General features: G+C 39.1%; 2 non-coding genes across 2 annotated transcripts; one reads left to right on the forward strand and one right to left on the reverse strand.

The window, feature by feature from the left end:
- Positions 1–665: 665 nt before the first annotated feature.
- TRNAH-GUG (transfer RNA histidin (anticodon GUG)) lies at positions 666–737 on the forward strand. Its single transcript has one exon. It is a non-coding gene; the product is annotated as a tRNA-His (tRNA).
- A 5,505-nt stretch (positions 738–6,242) lies between these two features.
- On the reverse strand, positions 6,243–6,314 carry TRNAH-GUG (transfer RNA histidin (anticodon GUG)). The gene has a single exon. It is a non-coding gene; the product is annotated as a tRNA-His (tRNA).
- Between the last annotated feature and the right edge of the window lie 4,442 nt (positions 6,315–10,756).

A 10,756-nucleotide genomic window follows, 5' to 3' on the forward strand; every position in this document is an offset into this window, starting at 1 on the left:
AATAACTCTACCATAAGCACTTGTGTTTTGCAACATTAACTCTGAAGCCACTGCAGAAATCCTTCTTCACTGACTCACTGATGCCAACATTTAGTATTTTACTAGAAATCTTATTTTTCTACCATGCCTGTTCAAAACCTGCTACAATGTGCCAGCTTGCTGTGACAGTCCAGTGGCTGGTGCCGTATGCTGTGGCTACAGCAACCTTGGTTCAGATCTGACTTACAGCAGGAAGGAAAGGTGTGTTTGTATGCTTCCTTTTTAACAGCTTTTAAAATAATTGTGTAACTTTGAATGTCCTTTCATCAGATTTTCCATTGTCACTAGGCCCAGCATCGAAAAGAGAAAGAATACAAAAGTTATGTTTGGAGATAGATGCTGGCCAAACAGAAGGTAACAAAACATTTCTGCACCAGACTGTCATTGCCAAAAGGAGCAGGAATATTTTTCTGCCACTATAGCATCTGTTCCTGCCTTCTGCAGGCACCTCTCTGTCGGCAGTGCCGGTTTTGGTTCTGGGATGCCCAAGCATGCTGCAGCAGTCACCCTGGGGAGAAGGACAGCATGTAGAGAGCTATAGCCAGCCCGCACTAGGTGGCAACGCTTGCATGGCTCTGCTGGAGGGGACAAAGAACATGAGACAGAGGACACATCTTTTGTAGCTTGCCGTGATCGTATAGGGGTTAGTACTCTGCGTTGTGGCCGCAGCAACCTCGGTTCAAATCCGAGTCACGGCAGAGGGAAGAGGGAACTCTTTTTCTTTTGGTCCTCACTTTCAGAGGCTTGGTGCTGCAGACATACCAGGGGGAATGTGACATCCAACTAAGCCCTCACTCTGCAACAACGGCTGAACAGGCCACAGTGTCTGAAGCACAGAACAAAACAGATGAGAGGAAGCAGTAGCTGCAGGAAAGAAAGATCATGCTCATTGACACATGATAGGGTGGTTGACACTCTTTTCACTGTAGTTTTTTTGTCTCTTTTTGTGCCATTTCAAGCAGTTGACACAGCTGTTGTTGTACTAAGGTTGTCTGGGACAGCATCTTCACCGACTTCACTCTGTGAGGTTTTTAACATATCTCCTTTCTCTCTCCCAGTGAAGACTGATTTCTGTCTATGATTTGTTGTCAGGGATAACTCACCACAGAAAAAAAATCCAGAATAATTTTTCAGGAAAGAGCAGCAAAGGAGGCATGAAATTGTGTGCGATCGATTTCTTTATTGTGAGGCCTTTCAGTACTTTTGTTCCTAGAATGATGTTCTTATGAGGCCAGTAATCAATAGCAGCAAATGGGAGATAATCGTGTCTAGGTCTGGAATTTGATTAAAGAGAAGCAAGATGCTGCTGGAAATGCAGTGTAATTTTGTGGGGAGAAGATGATGCTGCCATGAGGATTCTGCCAAAAGGGTCTGACATGAGTATTTATCTAAACAGTATTCACTCTTCCTGCCTATGCTGCCTGGTGGGTGTTGTTGTTTGATGGGGTGGGGTTGCTAGGGGCAAGTGGTGTTGTGCTAGGGACAATGGGCAGTAAAGCTGAAAGGCACAAGGAGTTTCAAAACACTCTCAGGTGCCTAGAAATAGGCATTTTTTTATACTGATTGAATCATGCAGCAACACAGTTCTAATTTTTTTTAACAGAAGATGATAAAAATGTATTAATGAACTTGAGATCATATAACCAATTCTAATGTCATCATTAGATAGCTATACATCTTGCTGACTGAAGTGACTATTAATTTTGACTAAAGCACATAGCTTGACTGCAAATGAAAAGGAAAACCAGAGGATGAAAAGGGAGAAGGCAACAAATATTTATTTATGATAAATGGCATGTCTTCCTATAAGCTGAGGCCAGAATGTCTAAAGTTTTCCTTACTGAAGACAGTGTATGTCCTTCTGAGGTCTAACACTATTCAGGCATCCAGACATAGGCTTCCCAGATCTTGGCAAACTTTCTCCAGGTGCCTGTCCAGAGCTCAGTAAGAAAGCAGGACTATCTTGAAGCTATTAAGATGAAAAGAGATTGCTTTTAAAGCGGGACTTGCATAATGTTGAGGACCAGCAGGGAATATTTAATTCCATTGAACTCATCTCTCAGCAAACAAGAAATAGGAAGGATAATATGGTGAAACAAAGCAGTTCAATAGCTGGTGGATCAACCTTAAATCTCTTTCTAGAATTTATATTTTTTTTTTCTGGAAGACATCATTATTTCTTTTTCCTGGAAGACATATTGTTAGCTTTCTAGAGTTCTTTTGCAATTGAATTTCGGTCAAGTTCAGTACTCATGCAAAAAACTTTAAGACATGCTTCTGAAGAGAATTTTCCCTGATATGCTAGTTTTCTTACTGCTGCTTTAGCTAAATGTTTCAGGCATTTCTCTCTCTTAAGTGTAATAGTGAAACATTAATTTACCCCATGTGGTTTTAATATAAATGCCTTCATGGCTATATCATAAAGAAGTTTTCTTCTCTGTGTTGATATAAAGGTCAGTACACCTTCTCACCTTTGGCTGCATGGTGAATAACAGCAACAGTGCAGGTCCCATAATAAACACACCCTACTATGCCAGATTTTCCTAAAGAGTTTAGATAGAGCTGCCACTGCCAAACAAATTAGTGATATAATTCTGGACAGTAAAAAAAGAGGTTCTCTGCTCATATCAGAGAAACACAAAAAAAAACCCAAAACCCCCAAACAACAAAACAAAACACTCCCCCCCAAAAAAAGCCCAACTAACCAAACAAATAAAAAAAAAGCCCCCACCAAAACAGCCAAAACAAAAACCCAAGCAAGCAAGCAACCAACCAAAAAACCAAAAACACCCAACCAAAACAGAACAAACCAAAAAATTATTCCTGGAGTCTGGAAGCGCAAAATCTAAACTGGGAATGCAGGAATCTCTAAGAACAACATTACACTATTATGAAATAGTGCAGTGACTGTGCTGTTGGCTCCGTGCACAATTCTCAGGTGCAAGAAGCATATAGGTTCTGGTTCAGCAGCACAGAGACATGATTATGTTAACATTACAGACTTAATTATAAGAGAAATTTTTTGCTGTCTTAGCAAAGAAGATATTCCCTTAAAAGGAGCATCACAAGTGTCATATTCTGAGTTGGTTTTGGTGCAGAGAAAACATATACAACAATTTGTTATAAAATAGTGGAGGAAAAAGTTGTAAAACATTATGTATTACTTTCACAAAACTTTGTGAAAGAGGTATTTATCAGATGTATTTGAACATAACTCAAAGAGCTTATTTTGCTTCTGTGAAATTCCAGATCAGGAGGATATATCTATTCAGTCTTAGAATGAAAAAGTTGGAATTTAGAATTCAAGATATATAAAAATATGTCTCTCTATGTATATGTTTTTATATAGGCACACATATATAAAATACATATATTTTAAACAACATAAAACATTACTTAGCTAGTTTTGGACATTTTGGTAGTTTTGGGTTTGTCTGAACTCTTGATGGAGAAATTAAACCAGGCCCTAGTCAGTAGTTTTAAGTGTAGTACACAAAGCTGTAGGATTCAAACCTGAGTCAAAGCTCAACCCAAAGTTGTACAAGTCAAAGCCTCAAAAATTGATCCCAGTCTTCACATGTACTCTAGTGCAGCTCTCTCCAGTGCTGTGAGTGGCTGCTGGAGCTTTACAAATAAGAAACCACACAGTCTTATTTAGAGAGGGACATGCTTTCTTTCAAGAAACACTAAAGACAGATTACGAGAAAAGCTACAGAAGCACAAGCATCAGACATTGTTTATGCAGTGATGTTTACACATCAGCCTCAGGAATCTCCCTGTCTGCCAAATTTTCCCCAATTACTACCCATCCTGCAATAACAGCCTGTAAACTCAGAGCTGAATTTCCAGAGGTAAAATCATCCCACCTGTGAAATGAATTCCTGGCATTCTTTGCTGAAGTACAATGAGCTATTTAAGCTTTCAGGAGTCTCTTTATCACAGATCTCCTTTCAAAGAGCTTTCTTGACCAGAGCCCTTTGAAAGGATTTCAGAGGGGACCTATAAAAGTTTTAATATGAGCTGCACTCCTGTAAAGAGAATGAAAACCAGAATTAATTTGATTTGATGGCTGCAGATTCAAAACAGCCACTGCTTTCTATCCTGCCCAACACCTGATATGAACATCAGACAGGATACAACCAGCTCTGCTGGTTCTGAAAAACGAAGGGGCTGGAACAGAAATCTACATTAGATTGTATTAATACTTTGACAGGTTTTGTTCAAAAGTTTTTAAAGTCTTCCAGTTTAGTGTTGCCTTGTTAACAACTAGCCGTCTTTCTCCATAGCTTAAAAACTCCAGCAGTTTCAACCCTAATCAACAGCTAACGTTAACACACAATAACAAGAAATAAATCTTTCAAAACCACTGTTGATGGACACATCCTATTAATTTCAGTGCCAAGATGTAAATTAGGCATACTGGAGATATGTACATAAATGCCTCTATGTCTTAACAGTTTTACTTTCAACACAGAATGTGTCATGCACCAGAACAATGGCAGGCACAAAAGGACATGCTGCAAAGACATGCACTCCCTTTTCCTGTCTAGTTTTTAACATACTATTTTTCATTTCCCACCAGATCAGCTTGCTACTTAAAGAGAGAGATTGCTGAAACAAACTCCTCTCCCTGGCCTTCAAATTGTTCTTAGGGACAAAAAGAAAAAGTCAGAGCTTTAGAAATAATTTTTTGTAAGCCTGGATCCTTGTTAGCATTTCTGAAATTACAATTTTTATATTTCTTTTCTAGGAAATCATTCACTAGGATGCTTTAAAGAATATATGCATCTGTGATGAGTTAATTTTGTATTGCTGAGGTTTATAAAATGTAACAGAGCAGATGACATTTCTGACAGACTACAGTAGAGACAGAGTATGAAAGATCATGCTGGTCTCTTTTACACTAGTCATGTTCCTAAATTACTTTCTTTTGGGAAATCAGTCACATCTGTCTCACCAATTAAACTAAGAAGTCAAAAGCTAATTGCTCTGATATGCTCCTAAAAGGCTGAGTGATATTTAGTCAGGAAATCTGAGCCTAATCAGACAAATACTCAAAGATATTGTAAAGAACAGAGAAAGCTCTTGTGAACCTGAGGGAGGTGATAAGATGCCAGTGGTCACTACCCTTCTACACCAAAACTGGGGCACCTAACCCTGCAGCCTCCAGAGGTGAGATCCCCTCCCAGGTTTACAGGTGTACAGGGCTTTGTTTTTTCTGGACAGTGGTACACAGAAAGTTCTGTTTCACTTTCTCACTGGATAGGAGGGCAAGGAAAGTTCTTGTTTCTTTGCAGAGAGAAAGGTACCTACCATTCACACTCTGCAAGTGCTGGGCCTGTCTCTTGAAGGCTGAATCTGTCTGAGCCTGGTGGAGATCTATTATGCAGAGGACTGATGTTCTGGCAGATGTAACAGTAAGAGAAAAACAGTGCTTGCTCTTGAGTTAGCTCCTTAGTAAACTGAAGACAATGATCAGAAACTCTATTCAGTGGCATCCAAATCATGTGATAAACTCCATAATAACAATCTTTTATTAATACAGTTGTTACCAGCTCTGTAATTTTGTGGTTAATTTATCATTTATTAAACAAACTGCCATAGTTGCCATTACTAATTTATAAAATCCACATGGTCATTTTTATGAAGTCTTAATTCTGAGACTATGAGCTCATGTTACTCAGGGAGGCAGGACAGTGAAGTTACACACCATTCCTACCACCAAAACAAAGGGAATCACTGGAATCACTGACAAGTGGTGATTCCTCTTGTTTGTCACCAGCTAAGAGGTTTTGCTAGCAGCAGTTCATGCCTGTGTATGCAGGATTCCCACATCTACCACTGTTGTGTTTCCAAGTAATTCAGGCTGCTTGCTTTATTAGCATGAGAACTAAGAAAGATCATACCCAAACAGACTTCATTGCTCAGTCCTGATCTCTAAGTAGCTGTAATGAGTTAAAACTACATGCTCACTATGCCAGTGCATTTATCAAAATATCCAAAAGTATTTAAGTTAAAAAAAAAACCACCAAACCAGTTGACAAGAGGATAACTGAAGCAACACTCGTGGTACATACACATGTATCAAACATTCTTGTAAAAGTTGCAGAGCTTCTAATTGCTTTCTCATTTTAGTCTTAGAAATCACTAATTGGTTACTTTCGGTCTGCTAATCATACCTCTTCAAAAGATGCACCTTTCGTTGCCGTGACTCGGATTTGAACCGAGGTTGCTGCGGCCACAACGCAGAGTACTAACCACTATACGATCACGGCAAGCTATCAGAAAACTCGGAATTAGAGATAGCTTTCTTCACTAGTGCTCTTCAAAATTCTATACAAATGGTGCCACCTACAGTTCACACTGAGTTTTCGCAGCAGCTGGTTATAAACGTCCTCAGAACTAATTACGTTACTGCCTTCTCAAAATTGTTTCCAGACTTATTTTATCTTTCTCCTAATAATTCATGCTTATCAGGATTGCCTAAAAACAGGCTCGGGAGAGTTATAATAACCCTTCTCATGTCCCCCAGGCCTTTTAAAAGAGAACATTCTTTTTCCTATTTTATCAGTGGCTGGAAAGGTAAAGCCATGACAGTAAAGTCTGTCTGTGTGCTGTAACGACATATTTAGGCAAATGAACAAAATCTACTTAGTTGAAAACTGTATTTGATAAGTTGAACGAGGCATGATTTATGTTAATGTAAGGGCTTGTATATATAGATGCCCTCTTCCTTACCCCTGCAATAAGCAGAGAACATTAAGCCCCCATCTTTTCTAGAATTTACATTATCTGCTGTGGAAGAAGGTTGTCCGATACCGCATATAATGTCTGAGGTGAGTGAGCACGTAGCTCCTATCAAGACCATCATTTAGTGATACACTGAATCAACTGCTGGGAAGCACATGCCCTTTGTCAGATGATCATACACAAAAATGACTGAGCAACATTCAAGTAGGCACAACAGCAAAAACTTGTTAGTTCTCTCACATGAAAGCTCTAACAGAGATCAAGCTATGCAACATGAGCAAAGATCATCATGGGGAAAGAGAATAACGCAGCAAGCTCTGGGGCCCTCAATCTGAGCTCAGAAAATGCAGCCTGTCTTCCTCATGCTCAACTTCCCTGTAGTAATACTCATTATTTAATTAAAACACCTTGCCTCACTGGTAGACCTGGTGATCGCAGCAACACCACGGTGCCACACGGAGTCTCTGAAGAAGGGGGAAGACATACATAGAGACTTATTAGGCTGTCATACCTGAGACCATTAACATGTCTTCAACATGCTGGGATGTGGCTTTACTGTGGGCGAAGGACTGCACAGTGGGGACTAATACATAAGCAGACTGTGTAAAAGAAACATCAGGTTGGGACTTTAAAAGGCAGACATTGTAAATAGACTCTGCTCTGCCTCTAGGCTCTGCAGAATTGCACTGCCTCTGTCTTAGGGAAAAGCAGAGGTACATCCTGCAAGGGTAGGTCCTCCCTGCCACTGGAGCTGCAGGAAAGAAGGATAAAGTCCCTCTCTCTTTCTGGTGCCTGCTGGGGGGCACAAGGAGCAAACATCTAACAGTGGTTTGTACTGCTGGACCTCTTCTTAGAGCCTTGCCTGGTGGCTTGGTGTGACCAGAACAGCATTTTGTGGAAGGGTCAGTGTACCCTGCCACAGGACTGGACAGTTGCTGGTTTCCTGATCTCCAGTCCTGCCAGGTACAGCTTAGCCATGTGTTTAGGGACTGTATTGCTATCAAAAGCTTGAAAGAAAGAAAAGTAGGAACAGAAGCAGTAAACTTAGGCTTGCTGTTGTCTTACAAAGCCATTACACTTAGCAAAAATTAAGCATAACTGTGTAAATAAGCCACAACAACAACAGTCTTTCAGTTCTTACACTACAGCTGTCTGGCAGGTGTCAGCAGAATAAGCTGCTGAATCTTTGGGCAAGAAAAAGGGTCTGGAAAAAACAATCCCTCTAGGACAGCACGTGTATGTTGTCAGCTGTAAGAACTCACAGTATGGGAAGGCCTTTTTCCTTTTCCCTTACTGGCCTCCAAGCCCTTTGGACAAAGAATTCCCTGAAAAGCTGGACAATGTTTCTCAGTTCTGGATGAAAGCTTTGGTGTGGTATTCCCCAGTACTCCAAGAACCTTGATTAAACAAGACAAAGAAACTGGACAGCATATCGAGTGCTTTTCATTACTGCAAATTTTTATTTTTCTTCCTTTTTTTTTTTTAATGTATTCATGAAAAACTGTGGTTTAGAAAGAATGGTGGTAGATAAGGGCTGAAATCAGGTCTTGCCCGTGAATGGGAGTGTACCATACCATCAGCTAGTCACTTGCACGTGAATGTGAATACATTTAAAAGATGGCATTGCCTAGCATCATGCATGCATGGGCAGGTAAAACAAACCTGGAACAAAAATATTTCACTCATAAGTTCTCTGAGGTTTCTAGTTGTTGTAGACCAGCAGAAATAAAACTCTTAAAAGTTTTACTTCATTTCCATACTTAGGACCCTAAACAACCTTAGTTGTTTGGTTTTTGGTTTTTTGTTTTTTTTTTTTTTTTTTATAATTTTGGATTTTGTTATTACTGTTTACCTGACCTGAAGTAACAACAGCAATTTCAGTTTTGTTTGCATTTCTTATAACTTCCAGATTTCCCCTAAAGACAGAAATCTAGTAAAAATAGGTACAGGTTTCTCTCCATGGCATCCCCCTTCAAAGTAAAGAGGTTAAGGTAAAATTACTGTAGGACTCCTTGAGGTGCTTTATAGCACAAGACTCAGCAAATTGAGGAGATTTTAAATGTGTTCTATCTTACAAGTCATCAATAAATTATTTGCAGCTATGATGAGACAGGCTCTTTGCAAGCTCTGAAACCTGTACTAATCTACTATACAGTGTCACATCCCATGGCAGTCATGGGGGTACCTTACCTTTCTGCAGTAGTGAAATAGGTTTGCTAGATTCCCATAAAAAAAATTTCATATCATTGTTTTAAATCTGGGTCTCAGACAAACAAAAAAGCTCTTCTAGTTCCATCTTGTTGTACAGAGATTACAATGTCATCTAATGCATGTTTTGCCAAGTCGAGTCACTTATATACTGTGTTTATTTCAGACCTATATACACGTGAGCATAAAATACAGTTTATAAAAAATAAATGTAATTAGTTACATACATAATCCTTTACGATCAGTACACAGATCTTTGAGGTGACATAACAAGCACTAATCACTAGGTGATAAATGATAATTTCATTAGTTGTGCTACATTTTACAGCTTTCCACCCAGTCTCTATGCATCTTGCCATTTTTTGCATATATTTTCTTTTTTTTCTCATTTCTATTAGTAAAATGCCAATACTGTTTCTTTTTTGTTATCCCCAGAGAAAAGTTAGTGAACATGAGCATGCCTTGTGCTGTATTTGTACAGCCATGTGATTCAGCATTGCCACCATTACATGGGCTCATGAAACAGCTATATAGTTTTCACTCACATACATGAGAAGACATTCTAAATATTTGCAGCATCCTTTTTTGATTTTTGTCATTGCTGTTATTGTTTGTTCTTTTTGTCTAAAAATAATCTTTCAAAACAATGATTTTTTCTTTTGAAGTGTCAGTTTTGGACAGAACATTTATCTTGTTCAGTATTGAATCTCTGGTCAAAATTAAAAAGAGGGATTAGAAGACACTCCTCTTTCTCCCTCCACTTTGTAGGCAGCAAACAGGTACATGGGTGCATGGGTAGGTCTGGAAGAAGGAGGACTTGAAACATGTACAAACAGTATCTCTCTTTTTCTTTCTCATTTCCCAAGGAGATTCTTTACTTAACAGATTATTAATTAATTTAGAGTGAATCTCTCCTATTGTTTCTGGTATGATCTCTTCCAGTTACTGTTAGCATAAGCAAGCACTAATGGGACTAGGTTCCAGGCTACCAACATGTGTTTTAGCTGAGTGTCTCCAGCATCAGGCCATGGAGCTCATGGATTTTGCCTTTGCAATGAGTTAGCTATGCAAGGGTAACACTTGACAGAAAAACTTGAGACAGTTCTTTTCCAACCTAGCTGATTCTATGATGCTGTGACTCTCATATTATCTTCATGCAGTTAAAATGTCTATTCTGACCACATGATAGAAGACTTGGGTGCTATGTCAAAGCTCAAAACTGGCTTCATACTCTCTTTAAACTGCTTATTTTAAATTGTCACCAGTTTAATAAACATTTTTGAATGGTTGTTGCAATCTGTATGCATTTGTCCACATCAAAACAGTTTGGGATGTGTAAGTTAAACTCTTTCAGCACTGTCTTTTTACTATTAGAAACAGAATTTTTCTGGCATTTTCTGTGTTTGGTGTTTTGTTCCTGGATGCCTTCAAGCAAGAAAGCCCATTCTCACACACATGCACACTGGTGATTTGTCTCAGCAAAAATAAACCAGAATTTATTAGAAGCTGACAAAATTTGCCTTCCGGCTCTTTGCTATTAAAAATATAACAGATTAAAGAGTAGTTGATGCAAAAAAATAGTAAGGGCATTCAGTGAAAGTTAGCATTTGTGTGAAGCACAGTCATCACACAGACCACAGAAGCTGCTTTGAAGAAATAATGCACAACTGGAGCTCTGATGCTGTCTAGATAGCAACAACCAACATGCTTGTAGGAGAAGGTGAACACCATGATGTATCTGCTTGTTAGTTTTCATTAC

The sequence above is a fragment of the Melopsittacus undulatus genome, chromosome Z (assembly GCF_012275295.1).
Source record: "Melopsittacus undulatus isolate bMelUnd1 chromosome Z, bMelUnd1.mat.Z, whole genome shotgun sequence".
Lineage (NCBI taxonomy): Eukaryota > Metazoa > Chordata > Aves > Psittaciformes > Psittaculidae > Melopsittacus > Melopsittacus undulatus.